General features: G+C 37.2%; 1 long non-coding RNA gene across 1 annotated transcript; it reads right to left on the bottom strand.

The window, feature by feature from the left end:
- Positions 1-1,110: 1,110 nt before the first annotated feature.
- LOC141515970 (uncharacterized) lies at positions 1,111-21,544 on the bottom strand. Its single transcript, XR_012476577.1, has 2 exons — positions 21,440-21,544; positions 1,111-1,548 (listed from the first exon to the last, which is right to left on the bottom strand). It is a non-coding gene; the product is annotated as an uncharacterized LOC141515970 (long non-coding RNA).
- Between the last annotated feature and the right edge of the window lie 518 nt (positions 21,545-22,062).

The raw sequence follows: 22,062 nt of genomic DNA, 5'->3' as shown, positions 1-22,062 counted from the left end.
CACATATACAATCAGATAAATGTCCCATCGATGGAGAGGTAGCTGCATGATATCACTTGCCTTCTTACTCTTCTTTCCATTCCTAAAGCCGCCAGTCTATTTCAGGGTGCTCATCACTTCTTATCTGGACCACTGTGGCAGACTTCTAATTGGTCTCCTTGCATCCAACCCCTTTCATCTCCAACCAGTCAATTGCAAAAGTAACATTCTTAAGCTCTAGTTGTGAACATGTCATTCTCTTGTTTAAAAACTTCCAGCGTTCCCCTATTGCGTCTAGGACAAAACCCAATGCCTTCGTTTGATATTTTCAATTCCTTACAATCTAACTTCACCTATCTTTTTTTGTCTGCATAATTCCTCCTCGTATATTCTAGATTCCAAGCAACAAGTATACTTAATAGTTTCCAGTCGTCATATTCCAATTCCCAAATCTATGTTTTTGTTGGGGGGGAGGCTTTGGAACAACTATTATGTTTTGCACAAGCTATTGGAAAGTCCTATCTCTTAGCTAGTTGCCTTCAAAGCTCACTGAGAGTGCCAACTCCTAGTTCTGACTTCTTAATTGCTAATTCTCCACTCATCCTCCAAATTTCTGTGTAAGATTATGCCTATTTTCCCCCAGGACTATTTTGCTCTTGTTTTTGTCTCATCAACACTTAGTACCTCAACATACAGTGGCTGCTTAATAACTGAAATTAATCCAGTTGTTGTGAAATTCAGTGGGGAAATCAGGAGAAGTAACTTCTGGGGGGAAGAATAAGTGCAAATATCCATTTTCTGGCTCTGTCCTTTGCCCTCATCATTCCTTCTCTGGGATAGACACCTTTTGCTACAACTCATTTCCTGATTCCCCCTGTAGAACTGTAATCTCCTTGAGGGTCAAGATTTTGTCATTCCTTTGTTTCCCCAGTTTATGTTTAAAGAAGTGCATTTCCTGAAATTTAATTCAAAAGCACTGTGTCATGAAGTTGTAGACTTGGATTTAGGAAAGTGTTCAATTGGAATCCCATCCCAGATATTCCCTTCCATCTCTGAGTCTTGAATTTTTCAAATTAATATAAAAGAATACCCACCCTAGAGGCTTTTTGAGATTATGAATAAATGAATGTATGAATGAAAACAACATTTATTCAGTGCTTATGTAAAGAGGCTTGTCTGGGCACACCCAGACCACTTAACATGGAGGCCTCTGTGTTCTCTCTCACATGGGCATGGGTAGCTTTGGCATAGCCAGGGAGTCTTCGTCTTTAAAAGTAGCCAGACAGAGGCAGTCCTTCACTTTCTGTGTCTGAAAAATCCTTTGACTCTCTTCAATTTATTCACTTCACCAAACCAGTAAGAAGGGAAAACTTCATTCTCCTCTCTCTCTCTTTCTCCTTTACCTTGGGTCCAAAAATGTGCCCCAATGATGTTTTATGTTGTTTGGTCTCTCAGTCTCAGGTATAGAGGGTGGTTTGAATACAGTTGACCTTGGAGCTGAGGATTCTAGGCCAGATCTAGCCATCTGGCCAGTCAGTCCAGCAGAGCAGTCTTAAAAAACCGGGGTGCCTAGGAATCAAACACAAAGAGAATTTTGGACTTGGAACTGGAGCTAAAATGTAAAACTAATCTCTCCCCCCAAAAACCTGAGAAAGTGTGTTGGAGCACTAGCATGGGGCACAATACTGTCCTTAGGGCACAGGAAAAGATTTTGGGGATTGGAGGGCTCTAAGGCAGAGAAGACAGCCAGACTTGGTGTTCTTCCATTTTATTGAAAAGACTGTAGTTGGTTATTCACTGCTCATGAAGAAGGTGAACAACCACATCTATCTTAAAACCTGGGAAGAAGATGGATCTGGGAAGGAGTCGGGAAGAACTTTGATGGGCACTTAGCAAATCTTAAAGTATTATATAAATGCCAGGCATCATTACTGACTTTGTATTATTATTTTAAAAACTACTCCTGACCTCAGAACAAGTAATACATATGAATCACATATTCTGGGTATATGAGTCAATTCTATGTTTCTTTGAAATATCTTTCTAAGCAGAAAATCAAATTGTTATTTTTGCATTTTGAAAAATAATCCCCAGGGGGCAGCTAGGTTGCCCAGTGGATAGGGCACTGGCCCTGGAGTCAGGAGTACCTGAGTTCAATTCCAGCCTCAGACACTTAATAATTACCTAGCTGTGTGGTCTTGGGCAAGCCACTTAACCCCCATTGCCTTGCAAAAAAAAAAAAAACCCTAAAAAAAAGGAAAAAGAAAAATAATCCCCAAACCCACAAGTATCACCAACATTGATGTTTGTTTAGTCTTTTATATTTTGAGTGCTCACAAAAGTTAGAAACTAAAAGGACCCATGTGTGACTTCCCTATCATATGAAAAAGACCACACCCCAAACCATCTCTGCCTCCAGGCAAGTCTCATATGACCCTTCTGTGAGCCATTATTTTTGTTCTTATTCAACACTGAAGTGATTTCCCTTCTTCCAGTCAGTTAGTAAGTATTGTCTATTATAAATTGTTTTCCGGTATGGTTGAACCTATTCACAACCCTACAAATAATGAAGCAGTTCGGCTGGTCATTATGCAACATCTTCCCCACCTACATTTATCATTTTCTTTTTTTGTTTTTGGTCATATTTGCCAACCTGATGAGTATGAGATGGAATCTCAAAATTGCTTTAATTGTCATTTCTCTAATTATTAATGATTGGAGTATTTTTAATAAGACAATAGATAGTCTGGGCTTTTTCTCTTGAGAGCTGCCTGTTCATTTTTTTTACTAGCAAAAAAATTCCAACCCAACAGTCAAAGCCTCTAAGAAAATTAAGCAACTTGCTCCAAAGATAGATTGGAATTTGCATTATTAAAAAAATTCCAGATAATCTGGAATACAATGTCTTCATACAGGTAAAATATTATTAACGTCATTTTTCAGATGAGGCAACAGAAATCTGGAGAGACTTCTAAAAGATCATACAATTAGAGAAGGAAGATAGAGACTCAAGTCTCTGGTCTTCACATACAGTAACATAGTGCCTCCTTAGCCCTGTGTAAGACGGTACTGAAGCCATAGTTTTAATACATGGAAATAATGAAAAATATAGATCAAGTCATGAATGTATATTAATGGTTACGAATATGTTAACACTCTGAAAAACAGCATTACATATACAGGAAGACAGCATCTCTTCAATCCACAGCGTCTTTATTTTTAATTTGATTTTGTAAACATACTGTACATCAGAAAACCAGTTTAGGTTTTTTTTTGGTTTGTTTATTTTTTTTATGGTAAGCACTGATCTTCCCACTTCAAATTATAACTTTCTTAGGCCAGTGGTTCTGTGCTTTTATTCATATATAGCTAGTATTACACAATATGGCCACTTGCTGAAATGTGTTTCTAATAGTCACACACACACACACACACATGCTGGGGATCTACAACTTTCCCAGTGGAATAAAATATTATCTCCTTTCACTTCTTTTTTAGATTGCAAATGAAACTCAAACTTAAGAATTTTGCTTTCTGAGAATTTAATTATACTTTAAAATTAAGTAGCAGTACCTCTAAAACTTACCTGGGAAGCTACTTTGTTGGGTAGATAGAGTACCAGACCTGAAGTCAGAAAAACTCATCTTCCTGAGTTCAAATCTGATTTCAGATATTTGCTAACTGTGTGACCTTGGGTAAGTCACTTAAATCTGCTTCATTTTCTCAACTGTAAAATGAGCTGGAAAAGGAAATAAAACCACTCTACTCTAGTATTTTTGCCAGAAAACCCAAAATAAGGGTCCATTAAGAGTTAGACACAAATGAAAAATACAATACAAAAAAGAAGAAATTGTCATTGTTTCCTGATGGAGTACCATCACAGGACAAAATGTGAAAGTGGACGGATAACTTCTCAAGGTGTCACCACACTTGCTTAGAGTGTTCCAGTTCTTGACCCTCTTTTGGTTGCAATAAGAAAATGTACAAAGGAACATCTCCACTGGCTATTTGTTCTTTGATGGTTGGTAGGTTATTAGAGGAAAAGGGAATCTTAGAAGCTTCTGTCTTTAGTGTCTCACCAAATGGCAGATTCCTGGTCTAGATTCTGAATTCCAGTTGAGTAGAAAACCCTGTCAATACAAAAAATGAACCCCCCAGAAGCAATAATCCTTAGTCAGGATAGAAATAATAGCATGTTAGCTTACCTCAGAGGTCACAGGCTTTGCTTTGTTTCTAACTCATCCTCCAATCACATTAACATCTATGTCCCCTAAGATTGTGTCTTCTCCACTTTTCTCTTCCCTCTCTGGTAGTTTCATCTGTCTTTGAGGTTTTCATTATCAACTCCATGATCCCAAATTGTAATTATCTCAATTTATCAAAGCTTATCCAAATTTGTATTTCAACTTGTTATCTTTCCAGTGCTCTTGTCCTTTATTTCCAGTTATCTGCTAGATAGTCATCTGGAAATCTGATCAGAACCTCAAATTCAAGAGGTACAAAACAGATGTCATCATTTTTCCTTTAAAAATCCAGTTCAATTAAACAAATCTCTCTCTCTCTCTCTCTCTCTCTCTCTTTGATTGATATCACCACAATTATCCCACTCATCTATGCTCACCTGTGCTGTCCACTACCACTATCACCATCAATAATATAAAAGACACACATTTAAATAGCACTTTAATTTTTACTAATGCTTGCTTCAGGCATAGTTGAGTCAACTGACCTCTCCTTTACCCTATGGTGCCACATCTACTGAGCTCCTTGCCACATAGATTTGGTTAGGTTTTCCCTAAAAGGTAATGACCTAAATACAAATTCTTTCCATTCTAAAGCTCCTTTTGTTAAATAGTATATTTGCCCACAAGTTCAAACCCAAGCTTGAACCACACACAGAATTAGTGTGAGTCAGGTCTAGCCCAGGACATCCCAACATGTCCCTGATGCAATATGACAGGAGGTAAGACTAGGAGGGACATCAATAGTTTTTGCAAAATGAAAATGGTAAGTTTACATTTTATTTTGACTAAACCCCAAGCAGGATCTTCTTTCTAATGACCTCTTTCCCTGATGGGAATTCTATTCTTGCTGCCAGTCTTCCCTCATTGCTGCTACAACCACAATCACCCTGGTCATAGCTGTCATAAACCCCACTTTCCTACCCCTATTCTAGTCACTGCTGACACTGCATTCCTCTTAAGAAAAATAAAGAGAGAGAGAGAGAGAGAGAGAGAGAGAGAGAGTCAGCCCACAAACAATTGGCCCAGGCTCAACTGATGAAGTACCTTGACCATCAATGATAAGTAGGCAACATCTCTGTAGCTCTGGGATTGGAAGGAGACCTTATATGTCCTCATCCTTCAGTGGCAGTCATGTCTTCTCTGGGAAATAAGCCCACCAGCTAAAAGCTAAGAGGTAATGCAGCACCCTGGGATCTTTCTGTAGTCTCAGGGTCTAGTATGACATGCTAAAGCATTAAAAAAGTCCCTTCAGCACTGGACCCCCAAAATGGTAGCTTTGGCTTCCTGGCCAGTCAGGAAATTCATCATCCCCCAAAATTCAAACATTGAGTCTCCCTGTCCTTGGAGTTTCCAGAAGTTTCCAAAGGGAACTCTTAGTATTGCTCCTTGGGTTGACCTTGTGTAGTATCATTCAGCCATGTTACATAACAAAAAGAGGAAATATCACTGACAGCTCAATAGACTGGCCATGGTTACCCATGAGATACATCATCCAAAATAATCTTGGATGTTCTATTTCCATCATGAATGGGAAAGGGCAGAAAAGGGAGAAGAAGGTGGTAAAAATCATAGAGTGATCTTTGTCCAGTGACTAGTAAGTGCATTCTCTACCGGAAGAACTGAGCATTCTTGCTAGAAATAAAATCAGAAGACAGACAGAAAGTGCTGCAAAATTGAGGGATTTCCTTCAAGGTCTAGCCCTGAAGAGAGATGTAAGACAGCTGGTTGGTTTCATGACTAGAGACAAAAAGAAATGTGAGAGGAAGAGATGGGTGCTGAATTTTAGAACCTCTTGGGCAGAGGCAATATCTTTTTGCAAAACTGCCCTGAATTCAAATATTCCACTAACAGTATTGGACGATTAACCTTAGGGCCTGTCACTTAATGTCTTTAAGCTCAATTTTTTTTTATCAGTAAAATAGTGATGATAATAATACACATAATATCTTTCACATGGTTTCTTAGGGTATTAAATTAAATAATGCATGCAAAACACAGCAAACTTTAAAGTTTTTATGTTTGTGAAGTTGATCTTTTTTAAATCTATTCAAAATTAGATTTATCTTGATTGAATTTCACCTTATTAGATTCCTGCCTCATGTTCTAGACTATCAAATTTCTTTCGGATCCTCCATTTATCATAGTATTAACTATTGCAGATCTCCATGTAACCCCATTTACTTTGTATCATTTTTAAATTTGATAATCGTACCGTCTCTTTGTTTATCGAGGTCATTAATAAAAATATTGAGCAACACGGGAATCAGCAAAAAGCTATGGGGTTTTTGTACTGGAGATTTCCTACCAAGTTGATAGAGAACCATTCAAGACCCTTCTTTGAATCCAGCTATTGAAGTAATTCATAAATATTGTTATCCAGTCCACGAATCTTCTTCTTCAATCAATTACTCAATCAGTGAATAAACCTTTATTAGTGCCTATTATATACAAGCACTTTGTTAAGTCCTAGATGTATAAAATAAGGTAAAAGACAATCTCTGCTCTAAAGGACCTCGTGGTCTGCTAGAGGACATAACACAGATATTATATGATACTCTATAAAATGCTTTGTTCAGATCTAAATAAACTGTGTACATCATTTCTTGATTCTCTTCACCCCTCAAAGAAAATCTAACAGGGAAGCTATGTTGGAACTTTGTGATCACAACTTCCTTTTCAAGATGTTACTAGAATCGGGTGGGGGCGGGGGGAAGATGTTACTAAATATGTTCCTAACAATGTCATTAATTATCCTTTACAGAATTTTGCCAGGAATTGAAATCAAACTCACTGTCCTATAGTTTTCAGATTCTATTCTCTTTGGTTTGGAAGTTGGAGCATTTGATCTCTAGTCCTTTGACATATTTCTCATTTTCCATAATGTTTCCAAAATCACTCAGTCTTTATGAAAGACTTATCTTTATCAAAGAATGTAGTTCACTAGACCAGGTAATTTGAATTTATCAAAGGTAGCTAGATGCTCTTTAAGTTTTCTCCTGGCTTAACTTGAAGAATCAAACTCCAGTGGACATTTTTTGTTCTATCACTACAAAGGTCATTCTTGGCAGAAAAAAAAAAAAGCAAAACAAGGATGAATCAGCTCTATTTTCTCTCAGTTGTCAGTTCCCATCACTCTGTTCCCTCCCAGTATTACTCTTCTCCCTTCTTGCATCCTCTTCTTTCCCTCACTATCCTCTTGTCGCTCTTTGCTTTTAACCTAACTCTGATGCTATGTATTGAAAGTCAACCTTCAATACATAATTTTAGAAAAATCGAAGTGCCCATATCAGTCGCTTCAGACAACACCCATTTTTTTGAAACTATTTCCTTTTGTTTTGTTTTTCCTTTCAGAATTTTATTCTTAAGAGATTCCCTTTCTTCTTCAGCTGGCTTCCCCAGAGGATATTTAGTTCATGAGACTCTACCTATGCTTCCTGTGAAATCTTTGAAAAATGTTCCAAAATCTAGAATTCATGTCAGACAATGCCTAGTCTTCCTCACCTCAATCAATTAGTCAATCAATGAATAAACCTTTATTAGTGCCTATGATGTATGAGCACTTCATTAAATCCTGGATGTATAAAGTAAGGTAAAAGACAATCTCTGCTCTAAAGGACCTCATGGTCTGCTAGGGGGACACAACATGGAAACAACTATATACAAACAAGATATATACAGAATAAATTGAAAATAATCAATAAAAGAGAAGTTCTAAAATTAAGGGGGATCCATAAAGTCTTCCTGCAGATTCAGAATTCAGATGAAACTTGAAAGATGAAAATCTAAAAATATGATACACTACATTTATAAACCACAATTTCTTTTCTTTTCTTTTCTTTTTTTTTTGCAAGGCAAATGGGGTTAAGTGGCTTGCCCAAGGCCACACAGCTAGGTAATTATTAAGTGTCTGAGACTGGATTTGAACCCAGGTACTCCTGACTCCAGGGTTGGTGCTTTATCCACTGCGCCACCTAGCCGCCCCTAAAACACAATTTCTTTATCAGTTTTCCATCAGATAAGCATAAACTTTGTTTCCATTTCTCTGTTATACAGGAAAAAAAGTGCTAGTATAACTTTTGCTATATATGTTGCCTTGGAGAAATTGTAGATTTAAAAATAGTGAAAAAGATCCTTAAAAAGATATCAGCAAATATGGACATATATGCTTTAATGGGAATAGTCTAATGCTTATCAAAAGAATTCTTGGTAAATCTATGACCAAAGAGAAAATATTTGTTAAGCTCTTAACATAGTGTTTGAGAAAGGGTTCAATTTTTTCCTCAGACAGGACCCCACATGTAATGTGGCTATCTTGATGTGGCTTGCAGGAAAGCCAGAATAGACATCTCTAAGCATCTCCTCCCTCCACCCTTCTCCAAGGGATATTTTCATTCTTGCTAAGAAAGAAAACAAGAGGATGGTTCCAGAGGCTCATCATTCTTCTCTCCTCAGAGAGAAGAGAGTATCAGGTTAGAATTACATACATCTGTCTGCTACCTTAAGTATTATTGTTCTAAGGGATGCAATTTTTAGGTTCAAGCTAAGCTTCAAATCTCTATTCATTAATGAGCAAAGAGGGACCCCAAGTTTTATATCCAAGGTTTGACTCTCTTCCTATCAAATAATAGTTCTTTCATAAGTATACATAGCAAATAACAAAGAAACTCCCTTTGCTTTAGATGAGAACTTTGGAGAGATTCTGTCTTGGATTTTTTTTTTTAATTTTTGAGATAGCTTAGACAGTAAGACCCTAGAGAAATTCAGCAAGAAAAAAATTAAATTGTAAATATAGAGTTGATTTTTTTCTGTTGTGTGTTAATTCAAAATTTAATTCCACTGAATTCCACTGATTTAATTTTGCAAACTTTACATTTGTTGATTACCTGTTTAAATTCAGATACTTTTTTGTATTATTGAATTCTAAATATTGATATACTCATACTTGATGATAAGTGATTGTTGACTTTTGTAATTGAAGAAGACCATGACATCAATGGAATGATGATATGACTTGCACATTATGTTGATGAAAGTGAGGAGAATGTTATGCAAAGACATCTTTCTCACTACCTCTTACAGAACCATCTTCACCAAGTGGCCTAATATAATAGGAAACAGGACCCTGTGTTGAACTGGATCATGAGAAGAAAATGTCTAGGTCTAAGAGGAAGGGAAATTTGTCAGCAATTCAACAGGGTTTCAAGAAAGCACAATGGAAGGAGTGTCCAAAACTGAATTGGTTCCTAGGAGGGGCAATAAGCAAATAGGGAATGGATCTAAAGAAGAGTTTTTGCCAAGGCTACTGGCAACTCTAAAAAATAGGAATTGGGAAAGGAAAAAAGGACAGTCTGTTAACCATAGAATACTGGATCTGTTTACCTTCTTCCCACCACCTTGTTCTAGTCTTCTTACAGTTTACCTTACTCTGTGGAGCTTTTTTCAGTTTTCCAAGGAGAGCTTTGGTATTTCAATGTTTTTGGAGACACTTTCAGAACAAGATTTCAATTGAAAGTGAATGGTTAGTTTGAGTTTCTGAATCAATGAGTTGAAAGAGGAATCCTTCAAAGATGCCCAACATTTATTTCCTCCAGGAATTTTGATACCAATATACCATTTTAAAAAATCATTTATCTTGCATACAGGGCTAGCTCTAATCAATGTGATTCATAGCTGCTTACCCAAATGGCTCTAGAGAAGAAAATGAGGTTGACGACTTAGCACAGCCCTGCCTCACTCAAATCCAATTCATCTACATGTTGTGGCACCATCTCCCTGATATCATGGTCTCCTTTGAAAAACAAAGGACAAACATCATCACTGTAGCCAGTCTTCTCTACCTCCCCTCCCCTTTACCTCCACAGAAAAGAAAGAAAACTTGTCTTTCCCTCTTCCAGGGAGACAGAGAAGGCACAACATATTAGGAAAAATGGTGAAAAACATAGCAGTACAGATTAGAGAGGATGACCAGGGGAGGATTAAGACCACATTTTAGTTCATCTTCATTTGCCTTGGAGGAAAGTAGGAATGAGGAACAAAGTGGATCTTATTTATTATCATTGCCATGGCTGGAACAATGTGAAGTCATTATCCTGGGTGAGGGAAAGGAATGGCCCTGGACTACATTTGTTCTGCCCCTTACAGTGAGGATCAGAATGATGGTACATGGTAGCTAAAGCCACAACTCAGTGGGGACAGCTCCTCCCCTGTTATTATAGATTGAAAAGAAGACATAGGAGTTTTCACCATTACCCCACCACCACCACCACCACCACCACCAATATCTTCACAGTCAATATACAAGGGATTTATGATGGCTGCTGGGTCTTCTGCCCTTAACACTTAAGATAGGACCAGCAGGAAAAAAAGATATAGAAAATTCAGGTGGATCCAAGTGGAAAAGAGAAGAGAGATATGATAAGAAGATAGAGCAAGAGCTCCTCTGAGTTAGCCTTACATTGTAGAGAAATCCTCCACTTCCAAAAGAATCAACTATCTCCTGTTCCCAAATCAGTGGATCTGAACCCAGCACATGCTTACATCCACTGATTTGGGAACAGGAGATAGCCTGCTAGTCAAGAGTGAAGCTGAGGGAATGAAGTTATTCTCACCCCCCATGCTATTCTGTGATGCTGAGCTCTGCTTAAGTATTGATATTAAATTTCAAGTGAGATATCTGGCATCAGTAGATTGTCCCTGACTATTTGAAATTGTTCTTTTTTCATTCAAATAGAACCAGATTCCCTTTTCTCAAAACAAAATCACTGATAACCTCTTAGGGGATTTGTCTGTGTCTAGTTGATCTTTATGGATACTTCTCTAATTGAAGCTGCTGATCTTATCCTAATGAATGTGTTAGCAATTCCATTTGGTTGATGCTGGCTATAGCATAGAGCCATGGGGGGATATGGGGTGCCCTTTAGGATGAGGGACCTGAGGAAAATGCCTTCATGGGTATTGCCTCTACCAAAGGGACCCCTAAAGAAGCTTGTTGCGCTCTGTATAGAAAGGGTTATTTATTGCACAGACCTCATTTGGAAGGCTTTATTCAATGAGGAATCATGGGACCAAAGACAATTTTGTCATTTGAGAAAGGCATGGTATCTAAGCAATTACATGTCCCATATCCCTATAAAAAAACAGATCTATGTAATTTAGAAAACTCAGAGCACAGTGGATTTCTGTTTGAGATGGAAGACAGTTTTCTTTGCCATTTTTGTTTCTTTTGCTTGTGGGTTAAGGAAAAGTCCTATGAGGCTGAAGCTAAGCAAGCAGAGATACTTGGCAATCTTGTTCAAATGCTTCTTATTTTGTTGAATCTGAAAAACTTTGTTTTGGGGGATTACCTAACTGTGATTTTCATCTATACATGTGAGATTGTATTTGATGATGCAACACTGACTGAGACTCATTTCTGTGTGGCACTGGGGAAGTAAATAAAGGACATTGCTTAGACCTCTCCAGAATCCATAGACAACCAATCTGAATTTCAGATAAGAACTTCAATTTAGGATGAAGACTGTGTTAAAAAAAAATGCATCCCCTCTTTTTGCCAGAGATAACAAATTTCAAGCGGGGGAAAGGTATAAAGGATCTTTGGAGCATCCCCGCATTGCCCAAGATGAAGGACTTGCTTGGATATGCCAAGATCATCCAACATGGAGCACTCTCTCTCTCCTCTTCCCCCCATTGATTGTGAAGCCAAAACAGGCCCGAACAATGAGTGTATTTCGAATTGGACACACTTAAATTGCTGATCTCTTTCTGGTTCTCTCATTCTAACTCAATCTGTATTCTTTTCTTCTGCTTCTAAAAAGTGAAGTTTGCAATTCACACACAAAGAAGGTATCATAAACTGAACCAAAATGGGAAATTCCCCCAGCCCCTACCCTCTCTTTTACACTGGCTCCAAGAAACGGGCCTGGGACTCTATTCTGTGTTCTTGTCCTCGGGTCCTCTAGACCAGGAGTTCAAATCACCTTGAAGTCAAGATTCCAAGCACTATCTTGCATCCATCAACCTGGCAGGGAGTCAAACCTGGGGTAAGGGACTGGATCTGAAACTGGGCCTATGCTAAACTATGACCAGAATTCCCCTTCCCCTCCCTAGAGTCTGAGGTGGTATAAGGGGAGGATTAAGACCACATTTTGGAAGTGTTTGTATGTTGGTGTTTGTACTCTTGAAGTAAATATTTCTTTGTAAAAATTAAACTATTTGTGGTTAAATGAAGCTGAGGTGTAGGGAATCATCCCTAGGCTAGAAAGAATACCATTTCTAGGGGCTGAAACAATTTGCAGAGATCCTAGAGACCCCCAAACCTTTCCTAAGGTTACTGGAAGCCCCTGGGAGAGGGCTGAAATGAAGCATATTTGGCCTTCCAGGAATCATGGACCAATGGAGTTATTATTACATAAGAGTTTTCTGAATTTGGCACTGGATAATTAAAGGGAAAATCTTCTATATGTATATATAACACACACACATGTATATATGTACAAAATATAACATGTAACATGTATATTTAAACATTTTTTTCCTCTACTGTTTTATTATATCTATAAATATGTTGTCTTTCTGCTGAGTAAACATTTTGGTGAGAAAATTAGGGAGGAAAAAGAAAAAGGTCAGCCACTATCCCTAGAGGCATATCATTCACATAACCTAAAATGGAAGACCATGCAAATTTGTGGATGACCATTGCATAAAACCAACTATCTGCAAATTAGTGCTTTCTGGGACCCAAGGGTTAATTTGGTGGTATTTGGGGCTGCTGAGGGTTGGGGCAGGGGTGGGGAGTTGGAATTACAATCAAATGTTCCCACCCTTTCCCAAGGGCAAACAGAATATCCAGAACTCAATATTTTCCCCTAGTAGTAGCTAGTCATCTCACAGAATTCAGTGCTTTGTTCTTAAAAGGTATTTAAAATTTTAATTTCTCCTCTAAGTAGGTGCCATTAATGGCTTACAACCATACACTTAGCCAATTGAAGGCATGGCTTGCATAGGACTTTAATTTCAGGTGCCAAATTTTTTCAGGTCAAAATTGAATAAATCCTTGGTCATTTCTAGCAGCATTTATAGGTAGAGATTTTTTTCTGCCTCTTTTCTATCCCTGAGATTTTTTAATAGCTTAGTCAAATAAAAATAAGCTTTTAGATTTGCCATTTCTCAATGCCAAAGTCGTGGTTGTCTTTTTTAATAGGTAAGGTGTACTAGCTTTGGTTCATTGACATGGTTCTGCCCTAGAGAAACCACAATTCCAGAAATAAGCTAAAAAATACATGTCATGCATTTCAAATAAGAGATGATATGGTTCAAATGGGATGAAAAATTTGATTCTGTAGAGATATTTTTTTCCTGGGATTTTGAAATAGAAATAAAATAAAATGCTTTGCTCTGTTTTATTTGGCAAATTATTGAATTTCCATAGCAGACCAGAAGAGGCAGTTGGAGCAAGGAAGTCAAACAACTCTGTCATTACTCTCTGTCATCTTCTCCACTTGCTCCTCCCTTCAGGTCTTTCTTTGCTCTCTTCAGAATGTTAAAATTTTAGAGTTAGTTGGTACCTATACAGTCAATTTAGTCCAATACCCTCATTGTCCAGGTGACAAGTCTTGAAAGATGAGTACAGTACAAGAGTCCCTTTAGCTTCCCCCCCCTTCATCTTTCCTATATTCTATTTGCATAAAATCATCACTTAACTTTTATCTCCATTTTTGGAAGATGCAATGTAAGTCTTCATTCTTTTTACTTCTACCTACTCCTAAAATTACCCACCCTTCCAAGAAGTCTCTCCTTTATTTTCATTCATTTCAGCACTGTCTCAGGCAAGGAAAAAATAACAAGTTTAACTATGACACAAAAACAAAATGTAATTATCTGTGAATGAGAGTGCGTGCACGCGCGTTTGTGTGTGTGTGTGTGTGTGTGGTGCACACACACCCTGTTGGGTATCTAAATGGAGGGACAGGCAGAATCCAAGATCATTATATCTGGACATTCTCCTCTCCAGCTTCCAAGATAGGTATCAGACTGACTAAAAATCTCTAACCCAAAATGCCTAAGGAAACTATCCTGATTGTTCTCAAATGGGAAGCCCTTTCCTACCTACTCAAAAGACAACCACAGTGGTGGTCTTTTCTATCCAAGACAATAGCAAAGAAAATTTAGAGAAGCTAAACAAATTAGAATGTACCTGCAGAGTGCAGAAAGGTGAATGAGCTCTTTAATTGTTAGTAAGATATGATCTAAATTCATCCAAGGAGAGAAGAAAGAAATATCACAAAGAGAAATCAATCCACTTTTGCAAACACAAGAATTCAGTATTCTTAATGGAAGACAATTCTTCAGGTCTGGGACTCCATTTAAATGGTTTGGCCTTGAGCCTCATGACTCATCTCTCCTGAAGGTCCTCTCTAAGTGTGTCTCCAACAAAAATGAATTGCCTTCATAGGGCTGGACATTCTCTCAGTCAATGAGTGCTCTCATTCTCTCACACATACTTACTCAGGGGTACCCAATGTCCCTAGGACAGGTCACAGGTTTGCTCGTCAGGAAAACTAACCCAGGCTTAGGTCATTATAACTAACTAACATTTATTAAGCAATACCAGACAGTGTTAAGTATTGGGACCATAAAGAAAAAGCAGATTTAGACGTAAGTGAATGTGGGCTGGAAACCTAACTACTTAACAGAATTCAACTAAAATGAGTTATCTCAGGAAGTGGTGGGAACACTCATCTGAGGTTTTCAAGAAGAGGCTGCTGGAGGGCTATGTATCAGAAAATTACAGAGCTGGTTCTCGGGCACAAGCTGAACTAAATGCCTCTGAGGTCCTTTCTGAAGTTTGGACTCTGGGACATTTTGATACTAGATTTTAGAAGTGACTACTTGAAGGCTAACAAATAAATTTCAAACATAGGCATGGGTAATTGATTGATATAGTGTCCTCTATATTGTTCTAGTTTAAGAAAGAGAGAGTTTAGAACAGCAAAATATAAAATACCCAACTTTAATATATATTAGAGTTGGATATCATGACTTGGTGAACAATCAAATTCTAGAGCCATAAATTGAAAAACAAATTATAAATACATCCAAAGAAAATAACTAGATGTAATTAATGTTTTACTATTATTAATGCTGCATTTTTCCATTATTTAAAGCAGCCCCTATGCATTATATATCATATTTAATATGACATATTAATATGGGCAACTAGGTGGTGCAGTGGATAGAGCATCCACTCTGGACTCAGAAGGACCTGAGTTCAAATCTGGCCTTAGACACTTGACACTAGTTGTATGACCTTGGGCAAGTCACTTAAATCTGATTAACTCACATGCAGGGTTATCTCCAGGCATCTCAACTTATATCTGGCCACTAGACTCAGATGGCTCCGGAGGAGAAAGTAAGGTTGAACATTTAGCACTCACTCAAATCCAATTCACTAGCTTGTCATAGCATCACCTCCCTGATGTCATGGTCTTCTTCAAGAATGAAGGACAGACATCATCATCATCATCATCATCATCATATTTAATACTAATGTGTATACAATATACCTCCAAATGATTTTTAGGAGACTTAAAACTTTTGTCTAAGTAGAATGGCAAATATGAAGCATTAGGAGAAAGAAGTAAAGCCAAGATCTCTCCCACAACTATGCTGTGGGGGTAGTGATTGGGAAGTGATTGGGAAATCCAAGAGAAAATTGCTGTGGGTCTTTTTTCTAACCCAAGATAGTAAGGAAAACTTGCCAGAGGCCTTTGGGTTCTAAAGACAAGATATATGAGTTCCAGCATAGGGACTGTACTGAACCTGTAACTTGTACTAGAACAAGGAGCAGGGTCCCACTTGATGACTCTGGCTTGAATGGATCTTAAGATTGTAGAACCTTCAGGAAGAAGAGATGGGAGCCAGCCTATAACTGTGTAGCTCTCATCCCAGACCTGGACATGAATCTAAATCGGAATGAGGCTGAAGTCTTATGCAATATACTACATAAGGAATAGGAAGAGTAAGAAACAGCCATCTGACTCTAAAGAAATCAATTTTTGTAATAAACTTCAATCATTCCAAAATGTGATAGCATCCAAATTTATAAAGAAAATATTAATATAGTGGCAAGAAAACATAGGCATTAACACAATAGTGACAGATTTTAATATCCTACTCTCAATTTTGGATGTCATAGAATGATAAATGGGAAAATATGAAACTAAACAAATTACTGGAAAAAATAGGACCAAAAGATAGATAGATAGATAGATAGATAGATAGATAGATAGATAGATAGATGATAGATAGATGATTAGGGATAGAGATAGAGATATAGAGACAGAGACAGAGACAGAGACAGAGATAGAGACAGAGATAGAGATAGAGATAAATACTTCTATATGGCACTACAAAAGAATACACACACACACACACACACACACACACACACACACATCTACCTATTTCATTTCATGAATTTTTTTTAAAAATTGACCATAAGCTAGGACAAACAAATAACAAAAGGCAGAAATAGTTAATACATTCTTTATATATGATAATGTAATAACAAAATTCAGGGAATGACAAATAAAAGACACAGACCCAAAGGAGATTTAACAATGAAATCCTAACTAATGAGTGGATCAAGGAAGAAATGATAGAAAAAAATTAATAATTAAGTGAAAGAAAATTATAATGATGAAGCAATATATCAAAATTTCTGGGATGCAGGGGGGAAATCTAAGCCATATCAACTGCATTAACAAAATAGAAAAAGAGAATATTAATGAAATAAATATACATATATATTACATATACATATACATATAAAATATACATAGACATATATACATATAAAAATTAGAAACTAAACCAACCAACCTAAAATAAGCATAAAGGAAGAGGTATTAAAATAGAGGAGAAACAGATAAACTAAAAATATTGATAAATAATATTAATAAACTTTTAGCTAATCTGATTTTTTGAAAGGAGAGCTGAAAATCAAATCAATAAAATAGCAAATAAACAACATGAAACCAAAGCAAGACCAGAATAAATAGAAAGAATCATCAAAATATATATTTGCAATTATATGTGGAGAATTAACTCAAATGTATTTGCTTAGCATGAGAAAAGTCATGGGATCCAGGCCCACATTCTCCAGCTTCACTTTAGGGACAATTATGTTATGGCCAGGAGTCAGGAAGACTCCTCTTCCTGAGTTTAGATCTGGTCTTAGACATTAGCTTTGTGATGCTGAGCAAGTCACCTAACCCTATTTTACCTCAATTTCCTCATCAGTAAAATGAGTTATCAAAGGAAATAGTAAACCACTCCAGTATCTTTGCCCAAATTTGAGAACACAAAAGAAATAGAGAAATTCCTACAAAAACAGGAATTACATGCCCAAACTATCAGAGAGTCTCAGAAAGGGAAATAGATCTAGTTGTAAAGGTCTCAGCCTCCTCCCACATTGAACAATTTTTAGTTCACCAGCAAAGTTTTCTGCTCCAAGTGACTTCTGGGTGAGCAGAACTGACTCCACCTGGACACCAAACTCTTTCTATCAGGTTTAGTGGAATGCTACATAGACACACACACAGACACACAGACACACAGACACACAGACACACACACACACACACACACACACACACACACACACACATTTTCCTGTCCCGATGTCCTATATCTTCACTCCTCAGTACTCTGTCCTGGCACTGGTATTTTGGAGACTAGCAGTACTGTTCCTATGGAGCTGATTTCTGTAGTTGGACAAGGTTCTGGGAAGAGAGAATTTGGGTGGTAAAAAGTTGAGTTCCATTTCAAGTTCAAGCACAAGGTCTGATCCTTCCCCTCTGTCCTTTCTTGTCTACTGCAGTGCTGGCTGGTTGTTGTGGCTGTCAGCAAGGTTCTGCTCCTGAAGGACTGTCTTGCCAGTGGATGTCTGTTATGGTCTGAAAAAACTTCAATTATCTGGAGCCAAGGTCTACAAGGTGTGGGGTTGAGTTTTATTGTACATATATTAGGTCCTTGCTCAAGTAATATAGCCACACTAACATGGAAGGTAGGGAATGGATGTAGGCATCAGTTCATGGGTTTTGTTTTTCTTTTTTTAACCTTTTGGATTCTGGATGTCCCAGATCATAGAGTCAGTTGAATTTGCTTTATCTTTTTTGCATTATTTCTATTTTTTTGAGAGGAAACATCTAGTCCTCTATCTTGTTGCTCACATGACCAAGAAGTTGTATTCTAGTTTATAATTCTACTATCCTCTTGATCCCTTTAACAATCATGACTCTTCATTGTATATTAATAATCTTATACACTATTATCTTATACTTTTCCTTCTTTGTTTTCAGCCCTTTCTTCAAGAGTTTACTTTGATTCTAACACTTCTCTTATTCTGCCCTCTCTCTTTTCCTTTAATCCCTGTTCTTTCCCTTAACCCCTTTCCCTCCTATTTCTTGTTGGGTGAAATGCATCTAATTCTCTGTGTGTGTATATATATATATATATATATATATATATATATATATATATACACATATATAATATATATATATATATTCTTCCTTAAACTGATGGACTTAGATAAGCATGAGATTCAAGTGTCACCATCTTACCTCACTTCTTCTTTAATCCCATTGTGTGAGATAATTTTCTCCAATTTTCCTCACTCTTTCTTCCCTCTCATTGTATTTCTCTTCCCTTCCTTTTCATTCTTCTTTCAAAAACCATAAATATAAAAAGACCATAGCTACACCCTCTTTCTAATTAAACTTCCTCTAACAATCCTGATTTTCTCCCCAACACATTAAAATATAAACAGTTTATCTTTGTGATTGTTCTCTCATATTTACATTTTCATGGTTCTCTTGATTCCTGTGTTTATATTCAAAGTTTCTATGCAGCTCTAGTTTTTTCATTGGGAATGCTTGGCAGTCCTTTTGAGTAAAAGTCTATTATTCTTTGTATAGAATTATACTAAGTTTTGTTGGGTATGTTACCATAGCTTTTTGCTCCATTATACTGATAGTTACTAAATAACCTGTAATTTTAACTGTAGCACTTTAGTATTGAATTCTTTCTTCTTGACTGCTTATAGTATTTTTTCTTTGACCTGTAATCTCTGAATTTTGGCTAAAATGTTTCTGGGAGTTTTCATTTTGGGTTGGGTTTTTTTTTTCCCCAGAAGGTAGCTCATGGATTTATTTTTCTATTTCCACTTTGCCTTCTGATTCTAAGAGATCTAATCAGTTTTCTTTTATGATTACTTGAAATATGATATCTGGGTTCTTTTTGTTCATGACTCTCAGGTAGTCCAGTGACTCTTAAATTAGTTCTCCTTGGTTCCCAGGGCATTGCTATGAGATATCTTTCATTTTGTTCTTTTTTTTTTCAGTTTTTAACATTGTTTTAGTATTTCTTGATTTTCTTGATTTTTCATGGTTATTGACTTCTATTTGAATTGTAATTTTATTGATTTTCAATTTAAGTTCTGTGCCTCTTATTTCAACGTATTAATTCTTTGTCTTTCTTCAAAAGTTCTCATTTCTTTTCCCCTTTTTATCATTGCACTGCTTTTATTTGATCTTAAAAATGATTTTTAACTTTTTTCAAAAAATAAAAACAAAAACAATTCCTGCTTCATCTCCTTGAGGCACTCTGGTTGAATTTGTGCTCTCAAGCTATATTTTTCTTGGAGGTTTTCCTTGGAGATGTTTTGTAATTATTCCCTTCCTTTGTATCATGAACTCACCTATAATAGCCTTTTATGGTGAGACTTTTTATTTGTTTGTGTATTCAAATCTACTTCCTGATTTGCTAAGACTAGACTCTACACACTTCTAGGGGGGTTCTGTCTTCCTGAGTCCTAGTACTTTTATGGAATATTAAGTGTTGTTGTGCTTTTCTAAGATTTCAGGTACAGATCAGACTGAGAACCTACAAAGTTTTCAGTGCTTGCAAGTTGCTTACCCAGGTTTGGGTTAGAGCAACACACTTGTGGGCTTGTCTCTGGTTGGAAGTTCCAGTAGACTACTGCTAGATCAACTGCTCTCAGTCATCTGGAAAGTTCTGCAGCTTTCAGAATGATAGAACTGCAGGTTATTCTTTCCTTTGGTAGCCCTGCTCTGGACCTTTCCCAAACATCCCTCTCATTCCTTCCTAACTTTCCTATAACTGTGGAGAATACTACTATCCCTTCCTCCCCGCCAACTTTGTTCCGCCCCCCCCCACAGTCTTCCAGACTGACATCCCTGACTCCTCATTCTCTTTCACTATCAGCACCCACAGGTTGCCAGAGGGAGGACAGCTGTGGTTTGTTTGGGTGATGAAATCACTGAACTCTCTGATTCAAGGAGGCAAGAAAAGATTTAATTTATAGGTTGCACAAACAGTATACAAGTGATTACAGAAAGTTCACAAATTATGTTGTTGTTTTTGAGAAGCAGCCAGGTAGTGGGTTTCAGTTTTGCTTCAGCTAAAGGGAAAGAGAGAGAGGCTAATGGGCAGACTGATTAGCAGAAGCTGAGGGAAAGAAAGGCCAGAGTAAAGACCGAAAACCACTGATCCTTAATGAGGGAGAGTAGATCACTGTGGGAATCAAGTTTAGATACTTTATGAGGTAAGTGATGACTGGGGGAGAATAGAAAAGAAGGTAGTCAAGTTAAGAAAGAGAAAAAAAGGAAAGGAAACAGCCACAAAGGCAGTGACTGGATTATGTCAACATAGATCCAGCACCAAGGAGCTGGGACCTCTTGGTTACAGCCTGGAGAGAGGAAGAGGGAAAGAAACTGGGCAGCAGCTGCCCAAAGAGCCTAGTGAGGAAGTAATGATTCCTTAAGTACATTTTCTGTGATGGAAAGAGCAAGGGCTAACACCTGGAGTAGGTGTAGTTTTCTACTGTGCATGCCACAGGTGAGGTCCTTCAGGAGAGGTTTAATACCTGGCTGAGATATTATTCATTGTATATGCCTTGCCTACTGAGCATGCTTGGTCATCTATTACTTTTGTGCATGTTACTGTCCTAAGGGCATGACCAAGATCACTCACCAAGGCACTATAGAACAGTACAGTACTTTAGCAGTACAGGAAAAACAAAACCCACAAGATTTGTTCCCAATATAAAAAGATGACAATATTTTTCTTTCCCCAGAACTCCCCAGCCACACACACACACACACACACACAAACATACACACACACACAATTACCTGTCAAGTCTTGTCATTTCTAGTTTTATAACATCTCTTATATGAAGTAGACAGAAAGGTTTTCTTTGACCCAGCTGCTAATCTGATGTAAATTTCAGTCTCCTCACACCTGCATTATTGTAAATAAAAGTAGGCTGGTTGGTCTCCCTACTTTATATCTTTCTCTATGCCAATTCTTCCTCTATTAAGTTGTCAAACTAAAGTTCATATCTTATCATATCCTATATAACACTCCTTGCCTATCATTTAATAAACTACAATGGCTCCTTATTATTTTCAGAAATATAAAATCCTCTGTTTAGCATTCAAAGCCTTTCATAACCAAAACTTTATCTTCCCAGTTTTTTACACCATATTACCTCAGTAATGATATTAGTTTCCCTGCTGTTCTTTGCACAGGATACTACATCTCCTAACATAACAGATTATCCTTCCTTCCTGGAATGCTGACTCTCCTCATTTATCTCCTGGTTTCTTTAACTTACCTCAAGTATCAGCTGAATTTCTGTTCTCTGCAAGAAGCCTTTCTCAGTCCTTTTTAATCCTGATATACTACCTTCAACATTATCTTATCTATATCTTGTTTGTACATATTTGTTTACCTGTTGTCCCCCCCTAAAAGA

Source organism: Macrotis lagotis, chromosome 3 (genome assembly GCF_037893015.1).
Source record: "Macrotis lagotis isolate mMagLag1 chromosome 3, bilby.v1.9.chrom.fasta, whole genome shotgun sequence".
NCBI lineage: Eukaryota > Metazoa > Chordata > Mammalia > Peramelemorphia > Peramelidae > Macrotis > Macrotis lagotis.
This window is presented reverse-complemented; position numbering and strand designations above follow the sequence as displayed.